Source organism: Syngnathus leptorhynchus, chromosome 7 (assembly GCF_054491065.1).
Source record: "Syngnathus leptorhynchus isolate UIUO chromosome 7, UIUO_Slep, whole genome shotgun sequence".
Taxonomy (NCBI): domain Eukaryota; kingdom Metazoa; phylum Chordata; class Actinopteri; order Syngnathiformes; family Syngnathidae; genus Syngnathus; species Syngnathus leptorhynchus.
In genome coordinates, this window is record NC_141201.1 from 12,880,046 (window position 1) to 12,892,500 (window position 12,455).

At 45.9% G+C, this 12,455-nt stretch overlaps 1 long non-coding RNA gene across 1 annotated transcript; it reads left to right on the forward strand.

Moving 5' to 3' along the window:
- Window positions 1-2,335: 2,335 nt before the first annotated feature.
- LOC147054814 (uncharacterized) lies at window positions 2,336-4,149 on the forward strand. Its single transcript, XR_015066774.1, has 5 exons — window positions 2,336-2,507; window positions 2,679-2,801; window positions 2,892-3,028; window positions 3,117-3,194; window positions 4,031-4,149. It is a non-coding gene; the product is annotated as an uncharacterized LOC147054814 (long non-coding RNA).
- The last annotated feature ends 8,306 nt before the right edge of the window (window positions 4,150-12,455 follow it).

Below are 12,455 nucleotides of genomic sequence, written 5' to 3' on the forward strand. Positions count from 1 at the left end.
GTTAGTGAAGGCCTCTTACAGGAACAATACACAAAGATATGATAAGGACAGGAAGGATACATAAAACTAACGGGGATCAAAAGACATCCCTGGAGCGAAATAGGAAGAATTTATTTAACACAAAGGTGTTAACTTGTAAAACATGAGGCCTCCAGGTCTGGCAGGCCAAGGCTTTCCCGAGATTATTCCAACACAAAGTCATTCAACCATGGTCTGGCAGCTGACTTACATCTCGGAATTCACGACAGACATCGCACACCTTTCTGGAAAACACAACCAGGTTTCAGACTGCCTCTACCGTGCTGTTGCAGGAGCGGTCCACCTCGGCTTGGACTACGGCAGCATGGCAGCAGAGCAGGCCACTGATCCGGACGTGCAGGCTTGCTGTTCATCCACTACTGGACTGCAGCTGCATGAGGTGGCATTCGACGACACTGGCACTACTCTGATTTGTGACATCTCTGTGGGCTCTCCTAGGCCTGTTGTACCTGTGAAGTGCAGGTGGCCTTATTTTGACACCATCCATGGCCTCTCACACCCCGGTACCAAAGCCTCACAACGGCTGGTGGCAGCCAAGTTTATGTGGAACCGACCTTAAAAGAACGTGAGGGACTGGGCGAACACCTGTGTCGAATGCCAACGTGCCGCCACACCAAAGCGCCACTGGAACGGTCTCAAGTGCCAGAACGATGTTTCGATCACGTCAAAATTGACCTGGTTGGCCCACTTCCACCCTTGCAGGGTTACACTCACGTGCTCACCATGGTCGACAGGACACTACGGTGGGCTGAGGCTGTTCCTCTGTCATCTATAACATCAGCCGATGCGGCACGGGTGTTTATTGGCACCTGGGTGTCCCGTTTTGGCACCCCATCGGACATCTCCTCAGACCGTGGCGTTGAGTTCACTTCTGAACTTTGGAACACTGTCGCAGGGAGCTTACACTCCACCGCAACACGGCCTACCACCCCCAGAGCAATAGCCTCTGTGAACGTTTTCACAGGTCAATGAAAGCCTCCCTGCGTGTTGGCCTGAAGGACAGTTCCTGGGTTGACAAGCTCCCATGGGTCATGCTGGGCATCAGGACTGCACCAAAGGAAGACCTCCAGGGCTCCTCTGTGAAGCTGGTCTGTGGTCAGCCACTACGGGTGCCTGGGGAGTTCGTCCCCAGCACCACGACCCCTTGGGCCGCCGCACTCCAACGCTCCAGCATGTTGGCCATTGGACCAGGCTGTTTGCTCCGCTTGCTACCTCCTGCCATGGTTTGCCAAACTCTCACGTCCCCAGTAGCCTTCCGTCTGTTGGGTATGTCTTTATTCGAGGTGACGGCCACTGTGGACCTCTCTGTCCACCTTAAGAAGGCCCTTTCCGTGTCGTGGAAACGGGGGACAAGCACTTTGTGGTAGACATTGGGGGCAAGCCAGAGTGTGTGTCTGTGGACCACCTTAAACCAGCTTACCTAGATCTGGCCAGGCCTGTTGAGTTGGCGCATCCCTTGAAACGGGGTCGGCCTCCGACTAGGCCCCCTCTTCCCGTTTCTCCTGCCCCTCGGCCATGCCGGAGTGGAGACCTACAGACAGGCACGGAGGGGGCGGTTCCGCTTGCTCTCGTTCAGCGGAGCCGCACTGGACGTTTGATTCGCTCCCCATGATCAACGATCATCGATTTTCTTTCTTTTCTCAGGTTTTTTTTTTTTTATGTGAATTCGGGGTGGGGGGCATCTGTAGTGCTTTCTCAAGTCAAGTCAAGTCAAGTCAAGTTTTTATATAGCCCTAAATCACAAGCAGTCTCAAAGGGCTCTGTCCTCTGCATTTAACCCATCCCCATGTGATTTTGATCCATCCCCTGGGGGAGAGGGGAGCAGTGAGCAGCAGCGGCGCCGCGCTCGGGAATCATTTTTGGTGATCTAACCCCCCAATTCCAACCCTTAATGCTGAGTGCCAAGCAGGGAGGCAATGGGTTCCATTTTTATAGTCTTTGGTATGACCCGGCCGGGGTTTGAACCCACAACCTTCCAGTCTCAGGGCGGACACTCTACTACTAGGCCACTGAGCTGGTTTCAGCTCTGTCAAGTTGGGAGAGTAGCCTTCTCTCCAAGTTGGATTCTCCAAGTACGACATAATTCACTTTATCATATGTGTGTTCTGTTATGTTATGATGTTCTCATTAAGTTTTGAGTTGCGGCGGCTTTATGAATTCCAGTGACGTTTACCATTGCCGGCTTTTTCTGTCATGCGCACAGGATGTAGTTTGGTCAGTTAATAAACACGGCTCACAGAGTCTTAATGTTCTAATTTTCGACTCGTTTTCTACGCCTTTAAAGCAACTGCCACAATGTCTTTATTTTTTCCCCAAATTTCTCACAAGATCAATAGCATCGGAAAAAGCTGAAATAACAAAACTGTCCTGAAATTTTGTCATTAATAATAGGAAGTATGGAGCGGTCCCAACTCAAAAGAAAGGTTTCTGCTGTGTGGGACCATTTTCATCTCATAACGGAAAATAAGGTATATGTTTTAATTACCTTGTTGTTTAATCATGTTTCTCTCAGAGTTTCCACTTGATATATCTGAATTCAAATTAATTTCAAAGTGACTCTTACTATTCATATTATTTTCTGCAGGTTAAATGTCATTTCAAAGTGATTCTTAGTTTACTATTTGTATTATTTTCTGCAGGTTAAATGTCGCGTTTGTTATACCAAACTTTCCGATTTAAATAAGAGCACCTCCTCAATACTGAGAGGCATTATAGGGCCAGGCATGAACTTGAAGTCCAAGATACACCCAACATTAACTCAGGTAGACAGCCAGTTAACAACTTACTCACAGTTGCTTTCTTGATAATTAATTCCTATTAATTTTTTATTTACCTTATTTTTAACCATCAAGCTTCCAGGAAGCAGATGAATGAGGCTGTGCTAAATTTCATTTTGAAGGACTGCCAGCCCCTCAGTGTTGTAGAAAATGAAGGGTTCAGGGAACTGGTTCAGGCCCTTCAGCCCTCATATATTTTGCCAACCAGAAAGGTTTGTACTATCTAAAGTAGTAGTTGATATATCCAATTTATCTAATCTTTAAATATATTGATTTGACTTCACTTGGTGTCATTTTCAGACCATCAAAGAAATGTTGGCCAAAACATATGAGGAGAAACGGGAACGAGTGAAAATGGAAGTACAGCAAGCTGTGGCAGTAAGTTTGACAGCTGACATGTGGACATCTGTTAACATGGAGGCTTACTTGGTTCTTATCTGTCACTACATTAATAAGAATATGCAGTTGTGTACATCTGTTTTGGGAGTGCAATACTTTCAACAAACTCACACTGCTAACAGTTTGGCCCAAGCCAAAAGCCATAACCAGTAAAGTGTCTTGTGACCGACGCAGCACCAAACATGATTGCATCCATTAGACAGCTCCACATTCGTCACTCAATTTGCATTGCACATAGTCTCAATTCAATAGTTAGGAAGTCATGTGATCAGATCCCCACACTTGCATCCATCAGACACAAAGCTAGGGACATTGTCACATACTTCCGATCGAGCACTACAGCCAAGGGACAAGCTTGCTCAAGTGCAGCAACAGATGGGATGACCAACCCTGAAACTCATCAATGAGGTGCCAACACGCTGGAACAGCACCTATGAAATGCTGAAAAGGCTACATGATGAGAAGAAACCAATGTGGGTATGTCTGGCCTCTTTAAAAAAGGATTTGACTCCACTTACAGCTGATGAGTTCACCATTACAGAAGAAACACTTCTTGTGCTTGCTCCTTTCCATCAAGCGACAGTGGAGTTGTCTGATGAGAGGCGAGTGTCAAGGTCAAAGGTCATCCCGATGATGAAAATGCTATGTCTTGCACCAGAGCAAAATGCTTCAACCTTGCACATACAGGCAGCCATACACCTGCATGAACACCTGAAGCGTCGAGTCACAGACACTGCTTCCAATCTAGAATCATGAAGTATGTTGACCCTAGCAACACTTCTAGACCCCAGATTTAAATCACTCGGGTTCCGCAGTTCCTCCAAGCGCAATGAGGCCATCAATAGACTGCACTTGGAATGTGTGTCTGTAATTGGACGCACAAATGAGCCACAGCCAGGACCGTCTTCACAACAGCGGTCTGCACCCACTTCAGGCATGCTATTCTGCATTATTTGCTTCTTGTTGTTCTTGTTAGAAATCATGTCCTAAAATGCCGATTCATTTTCTTTAGATAACCTTTGACAACATCTGGACAGTGAAGTGGTCAGACAAATAAACAATGCCACAGCCAATGCCATCCTGGAGGTTCAGAAATACCTGGCAGAGGACAATATTGCCAGGTCCCAGGATCCTATTAGATAATGGGACAATCAAAAGACCAATTTCCTAAACCTCTTGCAACTTGCATTGACATTTCTCTGTACTCCAGCTTCATCTGTGCCATATGAGCGGGTGTTTTCCATGACAGGAGAAATTATGTCCAAAAAACGCAACAGGCTTACTTTTAAGACATTGGAAAAACTTATTTTTTGAATAAAAATTTGTAAAAAAACAAATGCCAGTACACACGCATCCTCTTACATGTTCACATTATTGATTGACTGTAACAAAAAAAACAAAATATATTTTAAATTTATCCATCCATCCATCCATCCATCCATCCAAAATCAAAATATATTTTAAATTTATCCATCTATTTTCTGAACCGCTTTATCCCCATGGGGGTCGCGGGGGTACTGGAGCCTATCCCACCCGTCATCGGGCAGTAGGCGGGGGACACCCTGAACTGGTTGCCAGCCAATTGCAGGGCACACAGAGACGAACAACCATTCGCACTCGCACTCACACCTAGGGACAATTTGGAGTGCTCAATCGGCCTACCAAACATGTTTTTGGAATGTGGGAGGAAACCGGAGTGACCGGAGAAAACCCACGCGGACACGGGGAGAACATGCAAACTCCACACAAGGAGGACCGGAGGTGGAATCGAACCCGCACCCTCCTAACTGTGAGGCGGATATGCTACCCAGTGCGCGACGGAGCCGCCCCTTAAATTTATGTGAATATATGTATGTGTGTATATATATATATATATATATATATATATATATATATATATATATATTCACATAAATTTAAGGGGCGGCTATATATATATATAATATATATATATATATATATATATATATATATATATATATATATATATATATATATTACAATATAATTACTTAAATGAATTGCCATGTATATACTAAGGCGGCTCGGTGGCGCACTAGGTAGCACGTCCGCCTCACAGTTAGGAGGGTACGGGTTCGATTCCACCTCTGGCCCTCCCTGTGTGGAGTTTGCATGTTCTCCCCGAGCCCGCGTGGGTTTTCTCCGGGCACTCCGGTTTCCTCCCACATCCCAAAAACATGCTTGATAGGCCGATTGAGCACTCCAAATTTTCCCTAGGTATGAGTGCGAGTGCGAATGGTTGTTCGTCTCTGTGTGCCCTGCGATTGGTTGGCAACCAGTTCAGGGTGTCCCCTGCCTACTGCCCGATGACGGCTGGGATAGGCTCCAGCACGCCCGCGACCCCCGTGGGGACTAAGCGGTTCAGAAAATGGATGGATGGATGTATATACTAGGTCAGGTGACGGTAACCCAAAATCTTCAAAGAGCCATATTAGCCCAAATAAGATAAAAAGCATACCAGTCTGGAGCCGCAAAAATCTAAAGGCCTTTTAGAATGTCAATACATAAGCTGTATGCTTACTAATAAAATAATTTAAAAAAATAATAATAATAGTGGTATCAATTCGATAATTTCTTCTTGCGGCCCATTAGAGTTCACGTAGCTGCATACCAGAACTGTCTTGAATTGATGTCATTGATCTGGTGATCGGTGATATTGTTTGTGTGGAGAGTCTTTAGTTTTCTGAATGATTTCGGTTTTATTTTTGAAGTCCGAAAATACACACTCTGATATTTTAATGAATGAATCCCTTCATGTACTCGCCATCGATGAATGGTTTTCCGCGCTTTATTATCTCTCGGGCTGCAACAAAACTTGCAGCAGTAGTAGAGTTTGGAGATGCAATCCAATTTTTGGAAATGTTTTTTCGGTCCTCAAATTTCTCCACCAGGACTGCAATTGCACGCTTCCTCTCAGTTGCAACTGCCTTGTGATCGGCAGCAAATTTAGCATGCTTTATCTGAAAATGTTGCTCCAAATTCCTCTTCTTGTTATTTGACAACTTCTCATTGCAAATCAAACGCCTGCATGTTTGATTTGCAATGAGAAGTTGTCAAATAACAAGAAGAGGAATTTGGAGCAACATTTTCAGATAAAGCATGCTAAATTTGCTGCAATGCTTCAGCATTGGCAATGAAACCAAATAGTTCAGTCCATTCTTTCTTAAAGCCACTGTTCTCATCAGCAATCTTTCTCTTTTTGCCTTTTGAATCCATGGCCAATCACTCACACACCTGGTTACGCATGTGCTGTGTCGTAGACCATGACGCAATTTTGCTATTTGACGCCATTCTTAAATTCTGTATTTTTAATATATTTACAATTACAGACATTTTTACAGCATGAGAATGGCTGTGTCATGATTACCATATAAAAAACATATTTTAAAAAAACAACAACAACATATTTTTACATTTTTGCAAAAATACCAGGGAGCCGCGGGTTGCCGACCCCTGTGCTCGGTCATCAAATCAGTGTCAGTTGAGTCTGTCAACTATGATGCCTGTAGTAGTCCAGCGGGTGTCGCGGGTGTCAGCAGTCACCAACACAGTATCGACACAGTTCACCAATGTGTCGAAACGGCACACGACGCCTCATGAACCCATCACTAGCTGGAACTAAGTGCCACCTCCGTGGCTGGAAGTGGCACCTCAGTGGATGGATGGAAGAGCCAGCTCCGTGGCTGGAAGTGCCATCTCCGTTGCTGGAAATGCCACCTCCGTGGCTGGAAGTGCCAGCTCCGTGGCTGGAAGTGCCACCTCCGTAGCTGGAACTAAGTGCCACCTCCGTGGCTGGAACTAAGTGCCAGCTCCTGAAGAGGGAGCAACAGCAATGTGTACATGTTCTATTAGGGGAGACAATCTCTGTACAATGTGATGATCATATATCTACAATTCTTTTATTATTTTATGTAAACATAACTGTTCAATCAGAACACGTATACAACACACACAACTGGATGAACATACACAGGGGGGTGACGCCCCCCACACTCAGGTACGAAATGGTCATGTGACAAGTTCCCGCCTTTCCGGGCAGTATAAAAGAAGCTGACCTGGAGACAGAAGCTGTTGTTTCATCTGCTGCCGTGCCTTGTGTATTGACTGTTGGGTTCAACATTTACAAAGAATTTCACAGAGGCAGAGAGTTGTCTTCAATGGCCACAAAGCTTCTTTTGCAAAACGACGGTGATTAAACAACAGCAAGTGTTGCTCAAAAACCGTGCCATTCTTCAGGCTGGCCGCTTTTTATTGAGTAAATACAATGGGTGGGGTTTACACAAATGTACAGCTTCTCATTTGTTCACAGCAGTCAGTTTAACACATGAGACAGAAAACCCAGATGTTATTACTTAAGGAGAGCAGTATAGACCTCTCAACGGTGTTATTATTCAAATTCAGGACGTTCTTGCTTAACGACTCATGACTGTAAACATATATATCTCGACTCATGGCTCCAGACATATACATCACAACTCATGACTCCAGACATGTACATCCCAACTCATGGAAGAGCAAACCCAGATGTTTTTGCTTAACATTCTATAACGATTGGAAGCTCCCTGGACACAAGGTCAAACTGCCATACAGCGAACATTTTGCATTAAACCCATGGAATCTAATGATAATGTAGAACATTTTTCCCAACATTGACCGCCATTAAACAACCCAAGATCTTGCCAATAAAGGGCCAACTCCATACCCCACATCCTTGCTTTCCTGGCTCAACAACGGACATCCCGTACAACACGCAACACTCCGTAGCTGGAACTGCCAGCTTCGTGGTTGGAAGTGCCACCTCCGTGGCTCGAACTAAGTGCCATCTCCATGCCTGGAAATGCCACCACCATGGCTGGGAGTGCCACCTCCATGGTTGGGAGTGCCAGCTCCCTGGCTTGAAGTGCCAGTTCCGTGGCTGGAAGTGCCAGTTCCGTGGCTGGAAGTGCCACCTCCGTAGCTGGAAGAGCCACCTCCGTGGCTGGAAGTGCCACCTCCGTGGCTGGAAGCTTCAGCTCCGTGCCTGGAAGTCAGAGCCACCTCGGTGGCTGGATGGATGGAAGTAAGAGCCACCTCCGTGGCTGGAATTGCCATTTCCGTGGATGGATGCAAGAGCCACCTCCGTGGCTTGTAGTGCCAGCTCCGTGGCTGGAAGTGCCAGCTCCGTGGATGGATGCATGAGCCACCTCCGTGGCTGGAAGTGCCAGCTCCGTAGATGGAAGTGCCAGCTCCGTGGCTGGAAGTGTCAGCTCTGTGGATGAATGCAAGAGCCACCTCCGTGGCTGGAAGTTCCAGCGGCGTGGCTGGAAGTGCCAGCTCTGTGGCTGGAAGTGCCAGCTTCGTGGCTGGAAGTGCCAGCTCAGTGGATGGATGCAAGAGCCACCTCTGTGGCTGGAAGTCCGAGCCACCTCCGTGGCTGATGGATGGAAATAAGAGCTACCTACGTGGCTGGAAATGCCAACTCCGTGGCTGGAAGTAAGAGCCACCTCCGTGGCTGGAAGTGCCAGCTCCATTGCTGGAAGTCAGAGCCACCTCCGTGGCTGGATGAATGGAAGTAAGAGCCACCTCCGTGGCTGGAAGTGCCAGCTCCGTGGCTGGAAGTCAGAGCCACCTCCGTGGCTGGATGGATCGAAGTAAGACCCACCTCCGTGGCTGGAAGTTCCAGCTCCGTTACTGGAAGTCAGAATCACCTCCGTGGCTGGATGGATGGAAGTAAGACCCACTTCCGTGGCTGGAAGTAGCAGCTCCGTGGCTGAAAGTCAGAGCAACCTCCGTGGCTGGATGGATGGATGGATGAAAGTAAGACCCACCTCCGTGGCTGGAAGTACAAGCTCTGTGGCTGGAAGTCAGAGCCACCTTCGTGGCTGGATGGATGGAAGTAAGAGCCAGCTCTGTGGCTGCAAGTCAGAGCCATCTCCGTGGCTGAAAGTGCCACCGTGGCTCGAACTAAGTGCCAGCTCCGTGGCTGGAAGTGTCACCTCCGTGGTCCTTCTCTGGAGCTCTATTCCACATCCGTGGATGGAAGTCGGTTGGCGGCGCTCCAACAGATGGCTGGCCGGGGACCGCGGATGATGCCTGAGCCGCGCTTTTAGGCACGACTGCTCCAATTGCCGCTTGGGGCCGGTGAACTAGGCACACGCCGACAGTGACGGGGCTCGTGCTTGGGGCCGGTGATGGGCAGTGGTCAACTCTGCACTCTCGAGCCCCCAAGAGCACTTTGTACTATGCCAACCTAACCAGAGTGACGGGAGAGCGACAATTCAGAAAACGCGCTCAACTTGTCGAGAAAATGCGATTCAGGCAATGAAAATAAAAACGCGTGTAAAACATAAACCAAACGATCCAGGTGGTCATTTCTTCATGTGCAATGGTCTACTCTGAACTCTAGAGCCCCCAAGAACAATTTTTATTATGCCAAACTAAGCAGAGTGACGGGAGAGTGACAAATCAGAAAACATGCTTAACTCATCGAGAAAATGCGATTTGGGCAATAAAAATAAAAACACGTGTAAAACATAAACCAAACATTGCAGGTGCTCATTTCTTCATGTGCAATGGTCAACTCTGCACTCTAGAGCCCCCAAGAGCACTTTTTATTATGTCAAAATAACCACAGTGATGGGAGAGCGACAATTCAGAAAACGCGCTTAACTCGTCGAGAAAATGCGATTTGGGCAATAAAAATAAAAACGCGTGTAAAACATAAACCAAACGATCGGGAGAGCGACAATTCAGAAAACGCGCTCAACTTGTCGAGAAAATGCGATTCAGGCAATGAAAATAAAAACGCGTGTAAAACATAAACCAAACAATCCAGGTGGCAGCCTCGTCGTTATTCCACAGATCTAGTATATAACTATATTGTAGCGTTAACAGAGTCGACTTCCAGGCGTGCAGCGGTGTGGACTTCCATCCCCGGAGGTGGCATTTCCAGCCACAAAGGTGGAAGAGAGCTCCATAGAATAGGACCGGGCGTGTGTAAAAGCCATGTCCGAGCTTCATCCACCGTCCCCAGAGAGCCGGCTGAGCGCCGGCCCCCGACTTCCATCCACGGAGGTGACAGAGAGCTCCCGTCGAGTAGTTCCGGGCGTGCGTAAAAGCCATAATAGTTTTTCAAACCTTCTGTGTCACTTCAAATGATTAAATCCTTCAAACTCTTCATCCATCGTGTCTCTTACAAACAAAGCCGCTAATGATGCCGATAGTACGTGGGGCCCTTTGTCATCTTTTTCCTTTATGTAAATAATGACGTCACTTGAAATTCAAATGACAGCAATCCCTTGCTACATCGCGGTTCACTTATTGCGTTTCCCCCCCCCTTTTTTTTTTTTGAATTTTGAAAATTTGTGAAAAAATTCACATATAAGTCGCTCCTCAGTATAAGTCGCCCCCCACACCCAAACTAAGAAACAAAACGCGACTTATAGTCCGAAAATTACGGTAACTGCCTACATTTAAAAAGGAAATGTTATTTTTGACAAGAGGTTATGTCCTATCTATTTATAATTCATATGTGAATTCAAAACTAATGTAAATAATGGCATTGCTTTTGCAGATGTCAGCAGCTCGCTTTCAAAAATCGCCTTGGCTGTTATAAAACAAAAACAAGATCAAACAGATCACAAATTTGAGATTTTCTGATGGCATGGCAAAGATGTAATTTCCCTTTTTATCCATGTTGTGATTTGTGACTCCAAATGTAGCTCAAGAAGTGGCATGTGAAAAGGTAGGTTTTTATCTTCTGAAGTCATTAAAATGTGCACCTAACTTTGTTTTGCACTCAACAGGGCTTGGAACTCTTAGGCAAATCACTTCAAAAGTTAAAGTTGTGTTGTGTCATGTGATTAACAGCGGTTAATGGGTGAATTGTCAAATCAGACATCTTCTTTTTCCCTTTCCTTCTTTTTCAGACTCCAAGCCTGGAGATAAGAGGAGCATCTGTATTAAAAACTGACCGGACTCCGCAAGGTACAGATTTTTGATTTATTCTTGATTGTAGAAGTAATCACAACTGCCTTGCGTTATCTTTGGAAATTGATCTGTTATTGGTGGTTTGAATATACTTATGTATGCTTAGTTACTGTCGCGCATATGCAAAAAGTGTATGTTGTAATTGCAATCTTCAATATGGAACTTGCATTTATGACATGTCATTGCCTTGACTTTCACAGTCCGGAAACCATAGCGAATGTCAAAGTGCAAAGGTTTACCCTGTACATTTTCATCATATGGATAACAACTTGTAGAACAAGCAATTTTATCAGTACTACTTTAAAATAACGTGATTGGATATGTACAACAGCCAAATTGATTTGCACCGCATTCTAAGGCACAGACAGAATGCCAACATTTTCTTTTCAAACAGGGCAAAGTTTATCATTGGAGAATGGTTCATTTGAATCTTGCAGCTAACATTTGCTTCATTCTTCAACAGCTAGGAAGTGAGTGTGACACACCCATGACAGGAAAAAGTAAGAGTTTTTTTTTGTAGGCATTAGTCATTTAAAAAGAGGTCATAGCTGCAGTAATTTAAGTGGGGATTTTATTTCTCTTTATTCTCAGAGTTTCTGAAGGTCATTGTGGAGCCCCTTCTGGCAATCCCTGGGCTGAGGAGTGAAGGAATGGGGTCGAAATACACTGCTCAAAAAAATTAAAGGAACAGTTTTGTATCAGGGTATGGCATGAATTCAATTACACTTTTCTGATAAGGTTTTGGTCAGGCACGTGGCAGAGGGGGTTGTTAATCACTTTCAGCTGCATTTGTGTTGATGGAATTAACAACAGGTACACTAGAGGGGCAACAACGAGATGATCCCCAAAACAGGACTGGTTTTGCAGGTGGAGGCCATTTCAAGCTCCTCCCTCTTGATCTTTTTTAACTGTTTTTCCACAAGTGTTGGCTTTAGCAAGAGTCATTATCATGACTGGAAGCATGAGGCGATTTCTTAACCCCCCTGAAGTTGCGCAGATTGTCCAACTCCTCCAGGATGACACATCCATGTGTGCTGTTGCAAGAAGATTTTATGTGACTCCCAGTACAATCTCCAGAGCATGGAGGAGATTCCAGGAGAAAGGCAGTTACTCTCGGAGAGCTGCACAGGGCCGTAGACGGTCCTCATCCCATCAGCAGGACCGATATCCGCTGCTTTGTGCAAGGAGGAACAGGTTGAGCACTGCCCGAGCCCTACAGAATGACCTTCAGCAGGCTACTGGTGTGAATGT